At 46.0% G+C, this 24,328-nt stretch overlaps 1 protein-coding gene across 1 annotated transcript in view; it reads left to right on the top strand.

The window, feature by feature from the left end:
* Positions 1-320: 320 nt before the first annotated feature.
* LOC8038676 overlaps positions 321-24,328 on the top strand; it is a 55,127-nt gene continuing 31,119 nt past the window's right edge. The window contains exon 1 of the mRNA XM_042289063.1: positions 321-626. The gene's annotated coding sequence lies outside the window, so the exon portion shown is untranslated. The remainder of the gene's footprint in view (positions 627-24,328) is intronic.

The raw sequence follows: 24,328 nt of genomic DNA on the forward strand, positions 1-24,328 counted from the left end.
ATATAAAATAGACAGCTCAATAACCTTTTAAAAAGTTATTTTTTTTTTTAGACAATTGATGTAACGACAGCTAAGGCCACGGCTCTCCGGCAACTCAGAACTTGTGGACAAAACATTTCTGAAGTAGAGGGCAGTAAAGAAAACAAGAAAGGTTCCCAGCCCCAGCGGACAAAAAAACTTCTCATACCGTTCGTTTTCAAACATGCTAAAACGACGAAAAGAGATGAGGTTCAAACTTTTCCAATCCGAAAAAAAGTCCCACTCAAAATGGCCACCACGGCCGTTGCGACGCCAGCGCCACCGCTGTTCTCCGCGTCGCGGCGTCGCCGCCAAGGAAACGAGCGAAACAACCGAAGCAACGAACGAAAAGGCCCGCTGGCGGGCCCCTCCGAAGTGCGACCAGCTACGCGAGGCTCTGCGGCCCCCCCCTCGCGAAAGGACCCCCCAAAAGCCCCCACGGGGCCCCCCGTTATCGTCCGGAGCCGTTGTGAGCGACAGTGAACGAGACTACGACACTTTTGGACGCCGCACCGCGCTGGATTCGCCGAGACCAACTACGGGAATATTCAAAAAGCAGCCCCCTCCGAAAGAATTCGACGGCAGCCGGGCCTCGTCGCGTTGCTCAGGTGAGTGGCCCATCCACTTCTACACGGATCCCCGTCCGCCATGAATAAGCAACGGTCGCTTCGTTCTTTTTTCTTCTTTTGTTTTGTGTTTTTCTTCTTTACACCCTCTCTCTTTCAAACCAAAACAATAACAAAAGAAGGAACTTGTCCTCGCGTAGCACGGCTGCCCGATGTCAACAACGGTCACACGTTCGGTTCGGACGTGTTTTGCCGGCTTTCTCCGCGCTTCCCGCCGGCGCCGAGAACGAAGAAATGTCCGAAACGTCGGTCCGTTTGCCCGTCGCCTCCGCGTTCCGATGTCCTCGGCGATGGCAGGAATCAAGCCGACGTTCGGAAAGCATTCCTTCGCTCTTCAAACGCTCGGTGAAGCGAGACACGCATAAAACAAACCTTTGCGGTTGCGGCCATATGTTCGTTAAAAGGTGCCGACAGAGTTCGGTTTTCCCAAAGTTTGCCGCTCCAATGAAGCCAGCTGGTCAAACGTTCGCTGGCTCCTTCATGCAGGGTATGCTTTCGCCATGATTTAAGCCCCTGAGACAAGGAGCGATAAAATAACGAAAAGGACAACATGACATAATAACGGAAATTACGACACAAAAAGTTTAGATTCTGTGTCGTCCGTTAGTTTATTCATCCTTGTGGGTTATATTATGATGTTTCTTAACCAGCTCGCTTGCATACCTTGGCATCTTGCAACGCTTTCACGCTAGCTTATTACAGTGTTTGTTCGATGAATTATTGAGACCCAACGAAATGCTATACTTAAAAACGCCTAAAAGTTGTACTTAAAACTCTCGGTGCGGTGTGAAACAAAAAAAAAAAAAAAGTAAAAAAAAAAAAAAAAGGTTCGAATTGTGTTTTTTGAAGGTACCTCCGTTCGTCTGCTACTCTCAACGAAGCCTATAAAGATTGTCTGCTAGCAAAAACAAAAATCAAGTCGCTCGAGTCCCAGGAACTCTTAACATAGAAACGTCGTTCCCGAAGTAACTTGACCTGCCGCTTGTTCTTTTCGACGCGTCGGGATGCCAGAGGAGCCGATGTACGTACATAAAATAAAAGAAAGAAAACCAAAAAGAAGAAAATGTCGAGAAAGACAAAAATAAATAAAGCCCCGTCTCTGTATCCGCTCCGAATCTGATACGACCGCTGCTGAACTACGATACGAGCTCCATCGGGAATTCGATGCACGATCAACGATACGGCATTCGGTTCCTGTTGCCGGGCAGCTTTCCGGTCATATGGGGCCGTCACAAATAAAATAATAATAAAATAAAAGAATCCTAGAAAAAAATAAACCCTGCAAAAGAGAAAGAATATAAACTTAGCGCGCATCATCAGAAAGGCAGAATGCTCATCGAACTGGGCATCTTTGGCGCTGTCTGTCCATCGTACAAAGTTTACGAGAAAAAAAATAAAGGTAAAAACTAAATCCCGCGCACTTCCGTTTACGTCTGCGAACATTGTGCGAAGCTGTTGGGGGAGCTAAAGGTAAACACAGGAAGTGAGCCGCATTTAGAAACGTCAACAGCAGAATCCCGTTCTTAGCAAAAACATCGTAAAAATTACGTAAAACAAAAATGAAAGAGAAGGAAAGATGTCAGGCGTTCCGTACCAGTAAGCACAAGCGCGAATATGCGCTTCGCCTGGTTGGTTGATACGCGCGTAACTTTGGCTATAAAAGTGGAAATTCCGAGCGTATCTACGTGAAAGTGAGATTATGTAAAAGGAAATCGGACTTCTTTGGGGAGAGGTCGACCCCATAAACCTACTTTGAATATCGACAGGCCGCTACTGTCGGGACTATATTCTGGCACAGATCGAACGTCTCTCCTCTCCGTGAATGCACGGGATGTCCATTTTATCAGTGTGTTCTCGAACACTGTAGAGTGCGAAAATGCCGCATGAATAGTCAATGAAATGAGCGCAATGCAAATTTTTACAACTCTGTATTTAGTTGTGCATTCATCATACTCAACTAGCGTGGAAGTGGATTTCTAGGAAAGAAAAATAATGCAGAAAAAAAAAGTAAAACGTTATTTTTTATGCACCGGAAAGGGGAAAAAAAAAAGAAAACGGAAACGAACAGTTTGGTTGACGTTGCTACTTGCAGATGGTACCACAGCCGCTCGGGTTTGCTACTCGCAGACGGTTTGTTTCCGTTTCTCTTTCCGGTATGCGTAGGAAAATAAACGTTTCTTTTTTTTTTTCTTTTCTTACATTTTTGTTTCCCGGAAACCCTCACTTACGAAATGTTATTATGCTAAAATGCACGACCCAGAAAGATACCTTTGTGCAAAGTTGCATCGCACTCCGTTCATAGGCTTGTTTACACCACATTTGTATAACTAAACAATGCTTAAAAAAAATAATCTGATTTAGACTTTTAAGCATCTAAAAAGTTTTCAGACACTGAAAACTTTTTATACGCTTAAGGGTCTAAATTAGCTTGTCTCGGGGCTAACACCCTAAGGGTGTTAACACCCTGGGGGGATCGGTGGCCGAGTGGGCTTGCGCACACCAGCTCGGAGCACGTGGAGCGAAAGCTGGCGCTGCAGAACCCAGGGATCCTGGGCTCAATCCCCACCCCTGCCTGTTTCGATCTGGATGAGCATTGTACCGGCGTGCGGTCGTGTATCACTACTGCGTGATGCACGTTAAAGATCCCAGGCCTATCAGTTGTACTGGCTATATTGCTCGTCTCCAGAGAGTGACTCGTCATAACTTTGAAATGACTGACCAACTGGACGCTGTATAAATATCCACACAACCCCAATTATTATTATTAGGAACACTCGTAGGCTGCTGGTGAACGAACAAAAAAATATAATACTGGTAACTTTAGCAACCCTCCGCGGATCGCTCTTTTTCCGAGCAGCAGGTTTAGGAGCAGCAAGCACCATATGCAGTTCTCACATGCACAGGAACGGAAGATACAGACACAGTAAACCAGGCGCGGAGAAGAATCATGGCCCAACTGACCGCTCCACCGCCTTCATTTACAGGTGAACCGCCCCCGTAGTCAGGAAGGTTACAACTCTATTGCTTTGTTCTCATCAATCGCTATACCACGGAGAGCATAATACATTTAACTGGAAGAAATGGGTCTCCAAGTAAAAAACAAAAACTGGTACAAGCAAAAATTATTCGATATTGTCCGTAAAGCAACTGGTCTAAAGCCATTATTGAAGGATGAACAACCTTCACGAAGGGCGTTCGTCTCACTTTACTGTGGCACCGTTGTCCACACCCTTTTCACACCCTTCAAAATATAAAGGGTTTTCATACAACAGCATCCTATTTTGCGATGAAAATGGGTGTTTCACTCAGAATGAGGTTCTTGAAAGGGAGTAGCGATGCGGGTGTCTCTTACACCCTTAAGAGTGTAAAAAATATCGTAGTATGTAGAAACGAAATTGCGCGCACAAAAACTAGAGCCAAAACAAAACATGGATAATGAAGTCATTTTTAACAGATAGCGCACCCAGTTCAAATTATGTACAGCAAAAGGGTCTTATTATTGGGAGGAATATTTTTAAGAACTCACGCCTTGATTTGCAGCGAGACTTTGTGTGCATGCCGAGACAATTCGACGTACCACGGAACATGTCAAAATGCAATGGAAATTGATTGCACCCTGAAAGCTATAATTAGAGGTGCCTCCCCGAAACCATTTCCACTTCTGATCTATGGCAATCCAGAAATAGCGAAGAGCGCGAGAGTGTTGTGGTTATATATCGCTTTGATAAACGTTTTGATCCCGAATATACTATGTGGGCCCAAGAGATCTAGCCTTCTTAAAACAAATAAATATTTAAAAAAAAACATTTCGTATGCCGCGAGACGTAAATTTACTGCGAAAGTCTATGCTAGGTGGTGCATTTCTCACGTGAAAATATCGAAGGAACAACAGCCCTTAATCAGAAGTTCCAGGTAAAAACCAAACTTTTCTATGACTCAGTATGAAGTTGAGCTTCTTTCAAGTCAAAGAAAAGAGAACATTTTTGCGGACACAAAAGAGGGCACACTAGTAATTAGAACGATTTTCTTTCCGCCCATTTCTGTTTTCGTTGAACCGTGCGTCTCATGGGCCCATGAAACTGTCTTATTTCTGACTTGAGAAATGCTTAGTTACTCCATGTTAAGTAATAGCAGATTCCTTCGAAACCAAAGCCAGTCTTCTGGTTTTGGTTTAGAACTTCTGATTGAGGCAACTTTTTCCTTTGAATGTTCCCGCTACCTACTGCTGCACTTCTGTGGTAAGTTATAAATTATATGTCACAGCGCAGCGTGCGAAATTGATATCTTCGATTTATTTAAAGTTAGTTCAGATAGCTCACGGGGTAGTTGGTGTCATCTACTCGATTCAACCGGAATCTAAAAGCGACTTGAGACAGTCGTTCACTTTCGATTTTTAGTTTTCTATACTTCAAGGGCTACTGCAGTTTTTAAAACAGCAACCACACACCTCCGCAAGCACATGCACCCACCAAAAAAAAAACAACAAAAAAAAAAACAAGGGTTTAACGAAGATGACATTATGCATCCATGAAAATATCGCGTCGTGTGCCAGATGCAGGTTCTTCAGCCAGATACCTGAAGACATAATATTTACTACCGGTTAGATTTAGGCTAATAATTCAGGTGATGTTTTGTTTGTCATTATGTTATGTTCCTCGAGAGTCGAAAGCAAGATCAGTAACACGTTTTTGGTCCCTATTTTGAGCCGAGTTGTCTTATTTTATTATGTTATTGTATTTATTTGTTGAAATACCGCGATAGGGTCTTCATTATCCTAGCAGCTTGTTATATACGGTCTCTAACAAAATAATCAAAGCTGGCAATGGCTCGTATATACAGTAGGATGGCTGTGAATTCCAGTCGATGATGATCTGTGCAAATATAAATATCTAAGCGTGATCTACCTTCATGAGCGATGGGGAAATATTTGTGTAAAGGTCGGATTCATTACTGTATATTTTGTATGTATATATATATATATCAGACTACACTTCTGTTCATTATTTTTAGTCCAGCCTCCAGCGCTTGGAGCCCACGTTTATCAATCATTTTAGATCCTACAGAAAAACGCTTAAAATCGTTAAAAAAAGTAAAAAAAGAAGAAATTATTATCGCGCATTGTTCCACTGTTTTGAGATGAGTGCGTTTGTATAGTGAAAAAACTCACGAAATTATTACGCATGTAAGGACAAAACGCGGACAGCACATGTTCCGCTAGGCTGTCCGCTTGAAACCTTTTTTATAGCTTTTTTATGTCCTTTTTTTTTTTCTCTTTTTTACGGATGTGACAGGATTTACCCATAAGCTGAGACGAGAAGCTCCGCCTTCAGCGCGAGCTTTCTGCCCTTTCTGAGCGCGCAGGCGCGCCCAACCAATGCGTTGCGGAAGCCAGCGAGCTCGCGCTGAACGCGGAGCTTCTAGTATACGCGGTAGGAATTACACTTTTATATAGCAAACATTTTTTTTTACTTCATTTAGGTGAACATCCGTGTTGACTTCAGTATTTATCTCCTTCATTTTATTAGTAGTAGATATCAATGTTGCGGAGTTGCCACTCCGGAGTTGGAATGATTCCGGAATCATTCCGCATTTTCGCGACCCCGGAATGGAATGGGAATGGAATGGCGGCAACGTTGAGCGGAATGGAATGGGAATGGAATTGAACGTCTTTTGCCCGGAATGGAATGGGAATGGAATGGGACCAGGTTCTTTATATTTTTATTTATTTATTTTTTTTTTTTTTACGTTCAGCTATACCGAGCCAGTTAGGGAGTCAGTTGTTCAGAAATAAAATGAGCGGGATACTACGAACCCGCGTAAGGCCCTAACAAACTTATACGCAAAAAAAAAAAAAAAAAAAATGCAATACAAAAAACAAGCATCAAAGCAAAGAACAGAGGGGGGAAGGGGGGAGGGGGGCAGGGGTGCCTTTCACCAGTGAAGTTCAGTACATATCCGAATGCGTCTGCGCCTGCGATATCGCACGGCTCAAGGGTACGTCATCAGCCGACGTGAACGTGACCCGCTGCTCTGGTGATCCGACACCCAGGAAGGAGGCCAGACGTGGCCTCGCTGTGCCAACCCAGACTTCGTACACCTGCGACTCGTCTCGAGCACGCTGTTTCTCGGAGAGGTCGCACCTGTGCCGGTCATCTCAGGTCGCAATCCACGAGGTATCTGTTTGAATGATGCTTGGCGAAACTTGAGGACTGCCATTCATGCGTTGGAGGCGGAGAGTCGGCAGGAAGGACGGTCACAAGAGGAATGCCACTGTATCGATTTTTTAACCGTAGCAGAAGATAAGACATGTGCTTCAGGATGCTTCAGGTGGTCCACTTTTCTCGAAAATTCCAAATGCAACTGCCTGCATGCTCTTCAACGAGATCACCTACAACGAAAGTACGTATTGTCCTTTCATACAGCAGCGTGGGTAAAGTTTCATGTTCAAGGCAACACCTACAGATTCAAGAATACTAGTTCACCCCAACGTGACGTCATGTGATCAGTGGTGACAGGGGCGCCCTTATTGGACAGGGAAGTGGTGGTGTTTTGAAGGAATTTATTTAGAGGTCGAAGTCGTTTCGCATCACTGGTCAGACAGACAGGATGCCAGGGAAGGGACCGCGGTCCTTCATGGAACGTTTTTTTTTAAACCCATTGAGGAGTCTTCGTCCGGAACCAGTACCTTCAAGGCAAAGTGCCAAGCATGTAAAAAATAATTTCTTGACAAAAAAAAAAAGAAAAAAGCTTTTACTTCAAACTTAAAGCCTCATCTCAGTTGGCGTCTCAAAGAAATTTGAAAAATGCATTGCATTATCAGTTTTTATATTTCTGCCCTCCCTAAAATGTATTCTTGTATTTGTATTTCCAAAGAATTTTTGCCTCTTTTTTAAAATGTATTTTCGATATGATTCGCGATAACTTTTTACAGATATATTTGAGCCTTGAGTATCAGTATCTTAGCAACTATTTTCATCTATCCCAGTATTTGTATTTCCGAATACATTTTTTAATAGTTCTGCCCAACCCTGCAACGTAACGCAGCTGTCAAGTGGCATTTTTAACGTTTAGGAATTAGAGGAATGGAATGGAACGATTCAGCCATTCCAGGAGTGGGAATGGGCCCAGTGTCGCCATTCCTAGGAGTTGAAGGGAATTGAATTATCGAAAACTCTAATTCCCCGGAATGGAATTGGAATGGAATGGGGGTGCCCATTCCGCAACACTGGTAGATATTCGTATAAACGAGAGTAGGTTGCAAAGTTCCCGGAATGAAAATGCAAACAGAATAACTATGCTTTATAAGTTATATTTGATGTTTCAACGTACGCTATTTTTTGTTTGGATTTAGGTTTTTATTGGGTAATTTGTGGTCTCACTGTATGAATGAAGGAATCAATCTATCGATCCATCGAAGCTCAGCACACGACGTTTCTTGCGCTTCTCGATTCCTCAATGGAGGTGACATCCTTCGAGGTCCCCGCAATATATCCTTAGACAGCCTCGATCCGCTCTGCATTCCACCGAAATCTCTTTCCAGCCAGGAGTATATTGAGTGGGACAGCTGGAAGTACGGGGGAACCAAGCCGGGGAAATACCTTGAATGCGAAAGGATTGATAACTTGAATTCTGCTCATTGTTGCTGACCACCACAAGCAAACGCCGAATCCGGAATATTCGCTCCGGATTCAGCGTTCCTCCCCATTAAACGTGAGCAGCAATTACTGGTTTTGAAACCGAAAGGATACACTTTTCGTTTGAATCATCATAAGCGGGTTTGCTTCTGCAGACAAGTTTTTGTACGACCAATAAGACAGGAGAGTCCCCCCCCCCCCCCCCCCCTACAGAGAAGAAACACGCCTCATACAGTGACTGCCTTTTGGTGCGACGCGTTAGTGGTGGGACAGTGGCTTAAGGCGTGCATCTGTGATTCAGCTCGGCCAGGGAAAAAAAAAAAAAAAAAAATCTTGGAATTGTCATTGCGTTCAGAAAATAATCGACTATATCTATAGATACCCGAGACGACCGCGTAGCCGGCGAATTTAGCGAAGCCAAGGTCAGGCGGAGAGCCGAATAACGGGGCCAGTTTCGATGAATTGGATAAAAATTCGCATCGGGTCAGCACAATCGTTTCAAGGCCTGCCGGGAGCCGAACGAGGCCACGTTGTTCGCGTCCAAATTCGCGTCTCGCCTCGAGAGGCGCGCGCTGACCGAGCATCGCACAAGGCTGCAAGCACGAACGGGAAACGGCTAGAGAGCTTCGATTTTCGAGAGAACTTTATTTGTTCTTTTCGACATAAAAGAGGGGAAACTTCCGGGTTTGATTTTTCGACGCCCCGTGTGATGGGCTTTCAACGCAGAATGTGGTTTTATCCACCGAATTCCGCGAAAAAACCGTCACCTCAATTTCAGCGCTATGTTTAGCGGGGCAGTTTGACGTTACGTGAGGTCAATTTCCCCGCTAAATTTAGCGGAAAAAAAGTGATTTCAGGTGACCTCGAGTCACGTGACGCCAGTTCCCCGCCGAACATGGCGGGGAAGGTGATGTCACGTGACTACGTCATGTTAGCTCAAGTCAGGTGACGTCAACTTGTTCGAGGTGGGAGTTTGCGCCCAACAGATTCGGTCTATGCTTCCCGGGCTTTTGTCGGGTTAGTCAAACATGTTTATTATTATTATTATTATTATTATTATTATTATTATTATTATTATGTGCAACCGCTCTTGAGGGGGGGGGGGGGGGGGGGGGCTACTTCGCCCAGAAAATTTTAACCTGTAGCAGGAAACCCATGCACATACCCGGGAGCATGGATAAATTGAGAACAAACGAAATTCTGAACGTCCTCCCTATCATATTACCATACGAAACGAAATATTTTGAAATAAAAACAAAACAGAAAGAAATGACTCACATAACTTCTTGTTTTCTCTGAGCGCTTCGACAAACTTGACTTTGACCCCGTAGAACCCTAAAGATTTTCGAAGAGCTGCATGCTGCGTGTCTCTCCCTTCGCCGTTCGGATAAATTTTCACATACAAAACTTCGTAAATTTCGCGAGTTAAAAAAAAAAAATTATATATATATATATATATATATATATATATATATATATATATATATATATATATATATGAAAACATGAAAACACCCTATATATATATAGGGTGTTTTCATCTCAAGTCGGGCAGGCTAAAAGGGTCTAATTTTTGATTTTCACGAAACAAATATATGTTTTGGGGGCATTTTTCAAATGAAGGAGGACGCAAACCGCGTGTTCCCCAGATTTCTTGTTCTTCAGTTACGAAGCGTAGAAGCCGCAGTGCCAGAAACTAGTGTTTGTGCCTGCCGTCGGAGGTCGCGTGTTTGACACCCTCTGCTGGCGCTATTGTTTTCTCTACACCATTTTCACTTTTGCCCCCCATTTAATAGGTGGTATTCACTGAGCCTGCAGGTTCGATTTTGCCAGGGAGCGCCACCGTCGATCCGCCATCTTCGAGGTCGCGGTTTGACTGGCTCGGGTATGCTGTCGTACGTTGGTAGTGTGTGCTAAGTTCATATCGTTGAGGAAGCTTCGTTGAACAAGAGAGAAAAAGGTTTATCTGGGGGGCGGGCCGTTTTAGTTTCTTTGTTGCCGCCGAGTACCGTGTGTGTAAAGACTGAGCCGCATGTAAGCAATTTAGCGAGCGACGGGACGAGCGACGAGACAAGCGACGACGACCCGCTTCGCTGTCGCTCGGTCATTCGCGCGACGAGGCAAACCGCATGAAAACGACGGGAGCAAGCGACCAAGGCGATCAGCGACGTTTTCTACAAATCCAAAAACCGAGCGACGCGACGACCGACCGGGAGAAATCTCCGTCGCTCGTCGCCGACTCCCGTCGCTGTCGCCACCGCTCGCTAAATCGCTTACATGCGGTTCATGCTTCACTTTCGCTCCCGCGTAGCTTGGTTTTGGGATTTTTAGAAAACTTAGCGCTCATCGCCTTGGTCATGTGTTCCCGTCGCTTTCATGCGGTTTGCCTCGTCGCGCGAGTGACCGAGCGGCAGCAAAGCGGCAGCGAAGCGGGTCGCCGTCGCTTGTCTCGCCGCTCGCCAAATCGCTTACATGCGGTTTTTAAATCGCTTGGGCTAATGAAAAATGCGGCGCATTTTTCATTAGCTACGCACTCTGTGAGCCGCACGGTATGTTTCTGCACAGGAACGAACACCGAAGGCACGGCGTGTGTACGACAAAGGCGATGGAGCAACACGGTTACACGGCCGTAGTGCAGAAAACCCGCTAGAGAAAAACAATAAAGAAACTAGAAAAACAAAACAAAGAGTAATCACACCGTGCTACAAAAGCACCAAGTTAGAAAAATCAGTTCTTGCAAGAGCTACCGCCGTGGACACGGCGCGCGACACGGAGCGCTTCATGGAGCCGAGGGAGCAACGCGGCCGCGGTGAACGAGTCCGATAGCGACAAAAACGAACCAAAACACACAAAAAATACTCCTACGGCGCTTCAAAATCACCAAAGTATAAGAATAGCCATTAGTTTCGATCAAAAAGGCCCTTTACAGTTGTAAAATTCTGCTAAACCACGCTCAAAAGGTCCAGCCACACGACACCCGCGATAGAAAGAGACCTCGAAGATGGCGACCGTGGTTGGCGATGCCAGCGAACCTAGCGAGTGACGTCAAGTGAATGTCACCTATAGGTATTATAAGACACCTTGATGTATTCAAATAATCTTACGAATTTGATTGTTTTCTAAAAAACATGTCAAACTCGTCACTCCGGTCGCTTTTCGGTCAAATTTGACAGATCATTACTTTGTCTGTACTTAAGGTAAATTTTCTTTCTTTTGCTCTACAGAAAGCCCAAAGCAAGCCCATTATACCGGGTGAAACAAGGAGACGGTAGGCTCTTTAAATCGACCGGAAAATTCGGTTTCTTAACCTATCGCGCTACGACTTTGTGCAGCGTTGCCCACAGATGGTGCATTTTTTTCATAAAATTTGCAAAGAGCGAACTTACCTGAGGAAAAAGTAAAGAAAGAAAAAGGCTTAGCTCCTATGGAAACGCAGCGACGCCACCGGTCTGCAATCAACATGGCGCCGTTTCGCACGGTAGACAAGAGATGGCGCAAGCGGTCGCGACGCCAACTGCCGCCAACGAACGAGCAGACGACGCCGAGAACCGGCGTTTTTAGCATACAAGGAACTGCAGTTGCTTGTTGTTACCGCGCCTGTTTTTGTTTCTGCAACTGTCGCCGTTTGCGGAACGCGCGCCGCTTTTGATTCGAAAAGATCGTCTGCTAAAAACGCTGGCTCTCGGCGCCGTATGCTCATTTGTTGGCGGCGTTCGTTGCGCCATCTCTTGTCTACCGTGCAAAACGGCGCCGTGTTGATTGCAGACCGGTGGCGTCGCTGCGTTTCCATAGGCGCTAAGCCTTTTTCTTTCTTTACTTTTTCCTCAGGTAAGTTCGCTCTTTGCAAATTTTACAAAAAAAATGCACCATCTGTGGGCGACGCTGCACAAAGTCGTAGCGCGATAGGTTAAGAAACCGAATTTTCCGGTCGATTTAAAGAGCCTACCGTCTCCTTGTTTCACCCGGTAGATATAATAGTATCATTATTATCTGCCGAGTAGCCGCTCCGCTACCTTCACGTAAACGTTGTGAAAAATAACAGATGTTCACACATTTCACGCGATTGCGGCTCAAACAGAGGACATACAATTAAAATATTACATTTCTAGACGGTTTTTTCTTGTAGTCGACCAATATGTCTATAAAAATTAAAAAATAAAAATGTACAAAAATGGGGTTTTTGAGAAAATTGACCTCAAACTTTCAACATTTGTTATTTCTTACAACGTTTACGTGAAGGTAGCGTCGCGGCTAGTCGACAGATCATAATGATATTATTATATCTATAATGGGATTGCTTTGGGCTTTCTGTAGAGCCAAAGCAAGAAAATTTACCTTAAGTACAGACAAAGTAATGACCTGTCAAATTTGACCAAAAAGCGACCGGAGTGACGAGTTTGACATGTGTTTTAAAAAACAATCAAATTCCTAAAAATATTTGAATGCCTCAAGGTATCTTTATAATACATATTAAATGAGGGGGGAAAGTTAAAAGGGTGTAGAGAAAACAATAGCTTCAGCAGAGGGTGTCAAACACACGACCTACGACGGCAGGCAAAACCACTAGTTTCTGCCTCTACACCTCGTAACTCGAGAACAAAAAAATGGGGAGAACATGCGGTTTGCGCCCTCCTTCATTTAAAAAATGCCCCCAAGAACTTTTTTTTTTTTTTTTTTTTGTGAAAATTAAAAATTAGACCCTTTTAGCCTGCCCGATTTGAGATGAAATCACCCATATATATCGCGAAAAACTGGTCTTGCGACTATGTCACCCATGGTAATTGATGCATATCATTCCACTCCAAATCGCGAAATATTCCCGAAGCCCACACTCAGCAAAATATTCAGCTCCCGAAAAAAAAAAGTACTTTCAAAGACACGTTACAAATAAATGATAACTATATACTGCTAGGACCCATTGTATGTTCGTATAGTTTTCCTAAATTTACTGTAAAAGGCTATTCACTTGGGCTAGTTAGTGGTACACTTCAGGATTAAAAGCGCAAAAAAAACGAGGACCAGCGCTCTACTATGTGTGTGTCTTCTATCACTAGTCGTCGTTTTCTAGCGCTTTTAATCCTGAAACTCCTAAATTTACTTTGTAACGACACGATAGTTTCGTAGATAAATGGCTTTACATGGATTTACTCCATTCGGGAAGGCCGCCATGTTTGGTGGGCTGGTGACGTCACTCGCCTAACGCGCGGCATCCTCTTGCACGCACTCGCGGACTTGGCTCTCTCGGCGTCTCGTTTATCTTCCGCATTTCGAGCACGAGGTTTCGAGATGATGACGCCTTACGTCATCGGTCGCTTCGCCGAAGTCTTCGGCACTGATCGCAGTAGCGATCAAGAGATGTTGGAAGCTGGTCGTGGCTAAGGTCATTGGATCCTGGGAAAGTAGCGCCATTGCCTTCCCTCTCTGCTAACCTGACACAAACGGATACTAACATACAGACGACCAAAAACCTCGCAAGGCGACTAGATTGCCATGGAAATCGCCATCACGGTCCATTCAAATCTTCGAAGCTTCCAGAGGGTCGTTCTAAACACGTCGCGCCAAGATCACCATGGAGCATCATCGTACTGGAACCGTTCCTCGCCGATATAAGCATCTTTGGCACTGGGTATGCAATCAACTTATCAGTCATGCCCATCTCCACGAATCTCTTTCAATTATAGTGGTCTTCTTGCGTATTACAAAGGAGTAAACTTATTTTTCAGTGCCTCCAAGCACCGACACAGCATGTGGCTGTTGTACGAAGATGTACGCTTGTTTCGCCGGTGTGTGAATAGCAAAGTCTCGGTATACAAGAAACGTCTCCATAAAGCTACCCGTCACCAGCGAATCTAGATCGGCTCACCAAGAACGGAGGGGTCGTCAAGGAGGATTGGCTCATATCACGGACCAAGGTGGCGACCATACGGGGAGCTTGGCGCTAGTTTCCCAGGATCCAGTGAGTTTAGTCGTGACGACGAGATCGTGACGGACGAACTTGCCGTCGTCCGCGACGATCTCGCCCCTGTATGTCGGGCAGGAGGTGAAAGGGCAAGGGGGCGAGGATAGCTTTGGAGTAGCCGACTAGCACCATAGTGCAATCGTATCACCCTAAGAAATGCCTGTGCGTCTACTTACCCGCAAAACACTCAAAGAGCCAATCTCTGCGGTCAAGGAAATCAGCTCAGCCAATCATGAGGCGGAACATCCGTTTAGACCTAAAAATGAAGTCTGCGCTGCGGCGATTGCGCAATGCAAAGCGTCATGCTTGCATTGCGTAATGCGAAAGCGCAGACTTCATTTTGAGGTATAAACAGATGTTCCGCCTCATGATTGGCTGAGCTGATTTTCTAGACCGCAGAGATTGGGTATTTAAATGTTTTGCGGGTAAGTGGACGCGCAGCTATTTCTTAGAGTGTACCGCGGTGAGCTTGGGCGAGCATGGGGCGCCTAGGATGAGGGAGCGTTTAACTACACACCATGATCACGTGGTCCATGGGCACCATGCTGTGACTAATTTGGGCAGTGTTGCCACGTTGCCATATGAAAATTATCAACATTCCTAAATTTATTGTAATAGCCTACTAGAGCTCTAAAAATCGCGAAACTTGGTGTATATGTGAGCAGCATAAGAACATTCCAATTCAAGAATAATTTGCCCGTTTAATTTTCGTGTTTCTCCCCCCTCCAACCCTTCCCTTCGCATATCGCGAGGCCACCCACCCATAGGTGAGCGAACCTTTCCTTAAAGAGGCCATGAAATGAATTCTGAGCTGGAATAAAGGATTTTAAAGATTGGTATTGTACGAATCGCATATCGTTTAAAGAAATTAAAAAAAAAAAAAAATGTACACGAGCGTAGAGTTAAAAAGCCGGCTTTTCGGTGCGAAATTCGGAAACTACAACGGACAATTTCTTGCTTTCTATCCTTGGAAAACTTTCCGCCTTTTCACTGTGGTGCCTCCCCGCTGCCCAAGCACGTCAGCCGAATCCAGCTCACCTACTGGGCTCGAGCACTGCGTCGCTCAAACGTATGCGCTCAACAATCAATCGGTCGATATATATTTGGATTCGCGTTCATGGCCACTCGTTGTTCGAGCGTATTTATTGATTGGAAGGGTTACATCGCAACTTCTCCAGTAAAATCGTCCAATTGCGATGATTGGCCAATAAACTACTTCTAGAAATCCTCTTTGGCCACGACCTCTTTGGCCATGGGGAAGGAGTGGTACAATTTCGATTTCGATTGTCCCGTTGACGAAGTAGTGTGTCCCAGCACTGCGTGGAAGTAAAGTCGACGCTCGCTTACATTGCGCCCATTCATCTTCGTGATGGCCCCCGTTAAGATAAAGACCTCCAGCGGCCGTAGGACTTGGCGAAGAGTGGGGGCGAGGCCTACCACGTCTCATACCTTTCTGGCGGCCTGGTCATATCAGTCCAGGGGGGCTATGTTGCGCTTTTTGCACTCCCAGGAGACTAGGGAGAGGGAAGTGACGTCAACAACGCAGAAAATGCAGATTGGATGTTGATTTTGTTTTCTTCTGTCAACATCCAATCTGCATTTGCTCTAGTCGTTGACGTCGCTTCCCTCTTCCAGGTCTCCTGGGAGTGCAAAAAGCGCAACATAGAACCCCAGAGTGCGGCATGACCCTCCCGGGTCACGGATCATTTAAGAAGCCTAGGACACTGAGACGATGGAACAGGATGATCGGCGCAGTAGACTTCTTATTCCTTGGTTTACCTGCGTGTAAACTCCGGTACGGTGGGAGGCCCACGAAAAACGTGCCCCAGCATTATATTCGTAATGGTAGGCAACACCATACATTTAAGGAAAGTCACCCATTCGAAAATGCGTGCGCTGTATTTGTTCGTGACGAGATGTCGTGAATTGAGGTTAGCAAATCGAAACCGAAACGGTGGCCAAAAGATATCTAAGGCGCCGTGGAAGCTTGAAGTAATCGCATTCTAAAAACTAACACCGTAAAAGTTGACAATTTGACATTACCCTTATGGGTGGTATTCACTGGACGCCATATTTGAGGTGACTGCTCACAGCGCATGCTCGGGATGAGTTCCTATATATGATCTCCCAAAGAAGGCAATCTGGATGGTGTCTAATGTGCGTGTTGGAAGTGCTGCACACTTAAAATTTTTACACCCTTATTCGTGTAAATGGCTCGTCCTCTGGCTAACGCCTTTATTCGTGTAAGGGTGTTAGCCGCCGGAGGTGGTGAAAATCGTGTTAACTGCTAACACCCTAAAAACAATATGGCGGCCAGTATGCGACAGGCGATACGAGCCTGGCGAGCCGTACGCGGCTTCTCGCCGGAGCAAGAGCATACGGCTCGCACGCTCGTTTGGTGTCATCTGTAGGCGCAAAAAACTTTCCAAACATCTCTATGTCCAAGCGCCAACACCGCAAATAATACGAGTAAGGCCGAAACCGCTGGAGACTGAACAGCCGAGACTGTCGCCGAAGTCTCGCTCGGCCTGCTCAATGCCGGTCGCATTTTCATCGCATCAGAAGCGCTTATAAAGAAGGGATAACTTTACAAAACACTGACAGGCTGGCTTTATTGAACAAAACGCCCACTTGCCGTGGACAAGTTGACAACGAATCGCTCCGACACCCTCTGTCGACAGCGGCTAGGAGGTATCGCACTCGCGCTCCGTGCGGCTCTCGATTAACTATAGCCTGTGCTCACCTCTGTTACGTGCGTTATCCACTCATGAACGTTTGTGCGTGAACAGCGGCATTCAGCACCTAGAACACGCGCTGGGGAAGCCGCTTAACCTCCTTTTGTTGCAATCAGGCAGCATAACACGGCGACACAGCTGCCAGCGGAACCGAACAACTCGGAGCGATCAACACGACGGATGGACTAATGGCATCCAGCCCTCTAATACCTCTAATAGTTATAGATCACCAACCGCCACACTTTTCAAATTGGGCGGCGACAACCCCCATCTAGCGACGAAAACAAAAAGTGAAACATTTGAAAAATGAAAACAGCAGTTTTTTTGCTGCCCACCGCGCAGTTACATTCACTCACGACATCGACTACACACAACACTCTACTTACACACGCGCATACAAGCACTGATCAATAGCACAACACACAACAAATAGTACATACAACCTACTTATACAAACCGACAACTGCCCCGAGCGGTATATATGCCCTCCTATTTCGCGCATCGGTTAGCCCAGTGACCACGCTAGTCTTAATCAAGATATGAAAAGATTACGCCAATTTTATTTTTCAATAATATTTTTTCTGCATTTGTCTTAGGTAGGTACACATATCCCTTAATAACTTCTTACAGCATAATGTATTATAATGATACGCGCCTAACTTCTAGTAACTCAACGTGAGTGACGAGAAAAAAAAATTGTGTGAATTCTGTCTGGCAACCACACTCGCGGCGTGGTTGCTATGGCGACGCTGTCGGTACGCGCGCCGGCAGCCGTCCAGCTGGTTCGGCCGTTCGGCTGGTTCGGCTACGGCCGAGTGCGCGAGTCCACGGTGAACGCCGCGAACGCAATCGAAAAAACAAAGCGTCGACTACTGAAGCTGTACGTAATCGAGTTTCCGCCCGTTCGCTGCCGAATTCTTCGTAGTCTTCTTCCGCCCGTTCGAAAGGGAACAGCCTACCAGTACGATTACCGCCGTGGCTTCAGTGGCTTCATCTTCGGAGGGATCTGTCAACTGAATTAGTTCCAAAACGCGGGTGCATCAGGCAGCGCAACGTGGCGCGGTCCACGCACAAAGTCGGTAAGTAAACAAAACACTCAATGCCGTTCCATTCTTTTTTTTTTATTTACGGGGGCGCGCGGTGTTTCTGGGTGGCTCAAGGTATGGGAAAGCAACCGGAAAAATCGGCGCCTGATCGACCATGGGGTGAAAATTTCAAGGCGTATCGTACGCAAACGACAGCGTTTGCCAGCGGAAGACTCGGTCGTCCGTGGCGAACGCATTTTTAGTATTTTTAAGGATGTTCTAGCTGCAAAAGAAAGGAGCGCCTTAAAATTTCACAAGGTAATTAAAATACACTGCTGAGGAAACGACGCCCCTTTGCGTGCAGGCGCCGATTTTTCCGGCAGAGTTTAGCGCGCTGTGAAATGCAGTGTGCATTTAGGGAGAGTATTGGCATAATATAATGTTGCTCATTGGAAATAAAAAAAAGAAATGCTGGCATCATATGTTTACACACTCTTAGTCATTTTTGGAATCTTAAGTACCCTTTTTGTGGCAGGTATTGGACGCCAGCACATTTTACGTAGGAACAAAGAGTGGAATCCGGCCAATTCCCTTCCACATTAACATCAAATGAGTGCTGTGAAAGCAAAGAAGAAAGTGAGGGTGAAACAGTTCCTGCAGTAGTAAGTGCCAGAAACAAGAAAAGTGCCCCGAAGTGGAAAATATACTCCCTTGAAAAGGATCCAAAAGAAATAGAGGTTATCAGGTATACCGCCGAGCGTCACAGACCTGGACACTCCATTTCAGTTTTTTAAATGCCCATGCCCTGATGAGCTGTTTACAGCGATATTTGAGGGGACCATCCTGTATTGAACTCAATGCCACCATGAACATTATTTTTGGGTTCTGGTCACACCTCCACGCAGGATGTCCTGCTTCAGATCAAGGATATCCTTGACAGAATCTCCTGTACGACAACGCGGGCGGTCCTGGCCCTGGATATAAAGGGCGCCTTTGACAACGTCAGTCACACGCTGGTGTTCGAGAACTTGGCCTCAACTGGGTGCGGGCCCCGGATGTATGATTATGTGCGGGACTTCCTGAGCAACTGGATGGCCACCATCGGAATCGAGTCCATCCGCACAAGCACCATCCCGATACCGGAGCAAGGGCAACCGGCAAGGCTCGGTCCTGTCACCCACCTTGTTACCTGGCGATGTGCAAGCTGCCTCCTCTACTGGAACGGATTCCCCGGATGAAGCATACACTCTATGCCACTCTATGTGGACGACCTGACGATTTGGGCTACGTCGGGATCGGACAGCGGGAGGCAAGACTTCCTCGAAGAAGTCATTGAGACGGTGCAGAACTACCTCAAGGCCGGCAACCTCCAGCGCGCCCCCGATAAGTCTCAGCTGTTGCTCCTCCGCGCGGGCAAGCCAATTCCCGAAGAAGAAGAAGGCAGACATCCGCCTCACGTTAAAGGATGGTACCCCCGTGCCGGTGGTGAAGCGGGTTCGGATACTGGGGCCTTCACCTCCAGCGGGACGGCGGAGCCAAGTACACGGTCGACCGACTCGTCAAGACAACCACGCAAGTCATGCGCATGGTGAGAAGGATAAAGAGTCACAGACACGGGCTCTAGGAGTCGGACCTGATCCGGCTGACCCAACCACTCGTCGTGAGCCACATCGCCTGCGCAAATCCGTATCTCAACCTGACCTGCTGTCGAGAGGTAAGGGCAAGATGGACGTGATTATTCGCAAGGGGTACTAGCTGGCACTGGGGGTGCCGCCGTACGCGTCGAGCGCCAAGCTCCGGCTGCTAAGTGTAAACAACACCTTCCAGGAACTCATCAACATGCACCTAGCCAGTCAGTGGGAGCACCTGGCCCTCACACTGAGTGGGCGGCATGCCCCGAGCTCGCTCGGCATCCCCATCCCCGCATCGCAATGCGAGGCTATCCAGCTGCTGCTGGCCCTTTGGGACAAGATCCAGGTGGCACCAATCCCGTGAAAGCTGAACCCATCTTTGCATCCAGGTCGCTGGATGGCTCCCGGTCCCTTGATTCCGCTTGGTCCCGTCGTGTAGCGTAGGGCCCCTGGTAGCAATCGGTTGCTAGCCCAGCATTTAAGCATACTCCAGCCTTTTTGTATGTAAAGCAAAACAATTACTGCAACTGAATACTTCTTACCTGACAATAATCGTAGTTTGCACTGCTCAATGCCCTTCTGTTTTATCTAAAATACCGCAACTAAGTACTCCGAGTACTGGTCGGAGCACTGCGGTGCAGGTGAAGTTTCTACTTCACCTGTTGCCCTTCTGTTTTATCTAAAGTACCGCAACTAAGTACTCCGAGTACCGGTCGGAGCTCTGCGGTGCCAGGTGAAGTTTCTGCTTATAAAAAAGTGTCTGCCCAAAAGCTTGCTTCGGTACCACGAGCTGCAACAGGAAGCCTGATGCAGAGGCTTTAAGAGCAAGCTCCATGCTTTGAATGTTGCTAAGCATGCGCGCTTGTGCAGTGCAACTGTCGTTCAGGACAACGTGCTCATTCTTGGCATTTCAGTTTCACTTGCACTTAAAGGGATGTTGAACCGAAATCTGGATTCCATAAAACACGGCGGCAAAAGCGTGTAACAAGATGCTACAAACACCAAAACATCACTCATACAGCGATATTTCGAATGGATGACCTTACTTTTAAAAATAGGAGGCGCATTTGACAGATTTGTTTGTCTTGTTTCTCCGAGAAGGAAAGGGAACGACCTCGCGTCTTCTCCTCCTCGCCGCCTTGAGTGGGCGAAGCAGAGAGGAGAAAACGAGATATCTTGACGTCACGCGCCTCATCGGCCTTGTTCAATCTCAACCTCTTTCTCCAAAAATACGGCCGTCCATTCGAGATATCGCCTTGTGACTACGAGTAGTGTTTTAGGGATTGTAGCGTCCCGCCTACGGCTTCTGCATCGTTTTCTGAAATCCAAATTTCGGTTCACCAGCCCTTTAAAGGGAAACGGAGTGTGGCAGCGATTGGATGATTTCTTGTGTCAGCCGGAGTTGCCTACCATTACCACTGTAGGGCAGCAAAGGCTACAGGCATGCAAGAGCGACTTTGAGAAGCGCTTTCGCAGAACAAGAGCTTGCGATAGAGCGTGTACTAGCTCGCACTTGTCGTCTTCGACCGCGCTGTCACCCTGGCAAGCCTTCGGCAACACCTTCAGAATGCCTGCATTCTTCAAGAAAGCCACAATGTTATGAATATACCACAACAATGCCTGGCTTTTATTTTTTTCTAAAAAAGAGCATTTATGAAACTTTGAAAATGCAGCAGTGCACGCTCATTACCTTCGGTACTGCTTAGTACGTGCTCACTCACGCTCACCTTATCCAGGCTGAAAAGCTTGTGCTCGGACGGGGCGTATTGAACACTGGTGGTGTCTTTTGACTGAAGTAATATACAAAATATGAACAGGAGTGATAAAGAAACACAAAATTTAATGCCGGTCATCTCCACTTTTAAAAAGTATCTCAACGTGAGATTAATTTGACATTTCGTAGCAAGGGTGATGAATTCCAGACAGGGTGACACAAACAGTTTTGATAAAAACGTAAAAACAAAATGTAACTACTCCATACAGGTGCCTAATAGTTTGATGACTAGGAAACAACACGGAGGACTAGAGAAATGTGATGAATATAAATGAATAAAGCTGGTCATGAATTGAAGCATACTTAGGTATGTGAGCCACACAACTTGCAGCTGCCATCTCAAGAAAAACAAACAAAGCCTTTAATGATTTCGAAAATCAGAACAATCCTGGCAGGAGTTTCACAGACTTTGGCGATTGCACTATGTGATCAGCAATCAGGCTACAAGTGTTTTCTTGATTGTATTAATCACCTTGATTGCAACTGGCCGTAGCTGTGAGTAGATTAGAATAAGACAAAGCCTCTCAAGAAGGCAGCTCCTATTGTACGTCTTCTGGCCATGGGCGAAGCCGAAAAGCCAGTAGGCCGCCATGACCACAGTAAAGCCTTCGAAAAGCCAAATGGTTCCCTCCTGCATATTAAAGCAGAATTGATTCAGTCAGAGAATTATAAAGGCCGCACTGATGAGTATGATTTTAAGCATGAAATGCTTTTAGCTCCCGGCCACCAAACTGATGACATATCTTTTCGGGAACTAATGCCAAAAATCACTTCAAAACATCCCAGGTTTCGAAGTTGACTTTTGCGTTGGTTTTCTTATTTGAAACCGGCTTTGAAACCTACTGGGTCTCGAAGTCAGTTTTGGATCAGAAACGTGTACACTAGCAGGGTTCAAAATTTGCTGTCAAAATTTTGTTTCCTTGAGACAAGGAAAACAAAAAGGAACATACACACCACCGTCTCAAAACCAGCACAGCATACAGCTGTCATTTATTTCCACAAGTCATCTTCCATGTCATCCCACACGCTACACATGCTATGGAACCTATTCCTATACACACTATGAAACCTATTAATTCCGAACTACAGCTTTAAAAAAATTATCCAACATTCAAATTACTTTTTTGTATGACATCTCACTACCGAATTCTAAACCAAGAGCGCATCATTCGTTTAAACCGTTTGAAGCAATCGCCTGACGAGGAGCCCGTTGTCGTCACGCTTTGACGGCGCACTTTAGTTCACCTTTCTGCCGCCGTCTTTTGGGGGGGGGGGGGTCTCAGGCATTGTCCCCGCGCAAATATTACCACAACTGTTTAATTGATTGGTGCGGCACACAAACTTCTGTTCGGGCTGGAACTTGGTCAACAGTGTCTGAGATGAGCCCGACGCCCATTTCAGACATCAAATAAAATTTCAAAATTGCTTTTATAATCTCTTTAAGAGTTTGAATGCATGCGTCTGGAATTTGCAAAATTTAGTGGCCGCGATTATGTCCTCTGTGACCGATTTGCAAAAATAAATGGTTTTACAGTAATGATCCAGATAGTGATTTATTGGGAATTAACCAGTGCTGTTAATAACATGCTCTGTATTGTCCGCTCTGCTGGTGTTTTTTCTGCCGTCATTGCATCCACGCAGTTTGAAAGTGCACTGCTTTATGCGACAGGTGGCACGCACACACCGTGGCACTCCACTTCATAGCGTGGCATGTGGTGGCAGCAAAAGGCTCTGCCAAAAACATGCTAAGCACAGCATTTGTGGCGGCAGAAAAGATACAAGGCTATTATCTTGTTCCCGAGAGTATAGTATGTTGCAGGTTAAGACGGTACGGTGAGGGGAAGAAGCTCCGTCTACACTCTTTCCACTTTAGCAGAAAGGATGCTATAGAGAAAAGAAGGAAACTGCCAATCGTGGCAGGCAAACCCTTTTTGGACTGGCAGAAGTGATGGGAGACGCCAGGCAGTGTAAAAAAAGGGGAAGGGGGTGGACTGCAAACGTGTTTACCAGTAATAAAAAGGGGGAAGAGTGAGAGGAGGTATTCTTCTGTAGATTCCTCTTTCTCCCGGAGCTGTGAATGTGCCATGGCCGGACCGGGCTCAACTCAATGCCCCAAATCATATATAAAAAAAAGAAATTATTGCCGGCAGAGTTTTGCGGACTCCTAAAATGCCTTTACGGAGAGGTTCTGGAAAGAGGGTTTGTGGAACCTCTCCGTAAAGGCATTTTAGGAGTCTGCAAAACTCTGCCGGCAATAATTTTTTTTTTTCAAAAGAAAGAGGGAGGTTCCACAAACTCTCTTTCCAGAACCGTTGGCCTAGATTGCGGGCATGGGCATCTGCAGTACGTTTTGCAGGAAAAGGAGGGGGAGGGGGGCAAACCTCGTTTTCTTTCAAAGCTATAGGTTTGAAAGCTACACCCCTTCAGAATAATCCCCCCCTTTTCCGCCACTTTGCTGACGCCCATGATTGTGGGCACCTCATCACTTACAAAATGTTTCCTAGGACCCATGTGTAGAAAGTAGGAGCTACCATTCAAGCCCCTGTCATGACTACAGTGCAGACATATCACAATAGCAGGGAAGAACAATAAATAATAATGGACAGTCTGACCGGAAACAATATTGGTACAGTTTCAGACTCGCCACTCAGCTTGCCAGCTGAGCCAGGCTAGAAAAACGAAATTGGCAAAGTGAATGAGTTGCGAGTATAAAGATGCAACAACAAAACCCTACTGGAGTTCTTAGAAAATGTTGGGGCCTTCTTGTCAATGGAAAAGGCACTCAGTAATTAAATCCAATACTCTTTCGGATAGTGAGATTGGTATCGTGGTAAGGTGGGTGCTTGTCCCAAGCTCTTGTTTTAGCACCAGTGGGTGTCAAGTTACACACAGCCAGAAAACAAATCAGCATAGCCAAACGAAGCAC

This window comes from Ixodes scapularis, unplaced genomic scaffold (assembly GCF_016920785.2).
Source record: "Ixodes scapularis isolate PalLabHiFi unplaced genomic scaffold, ASM1692078v2 PGA_scaffold11__112_contigs__length_91849675, whole genome shotgun sequence".
Taxonomy (NCBI): domain Eukaryota; kingdom Metazoa; phylum Arthropoda; class Arachnida; order Ixodida; family Ixodidae; genus Ixodes; species Ixodes scapularis.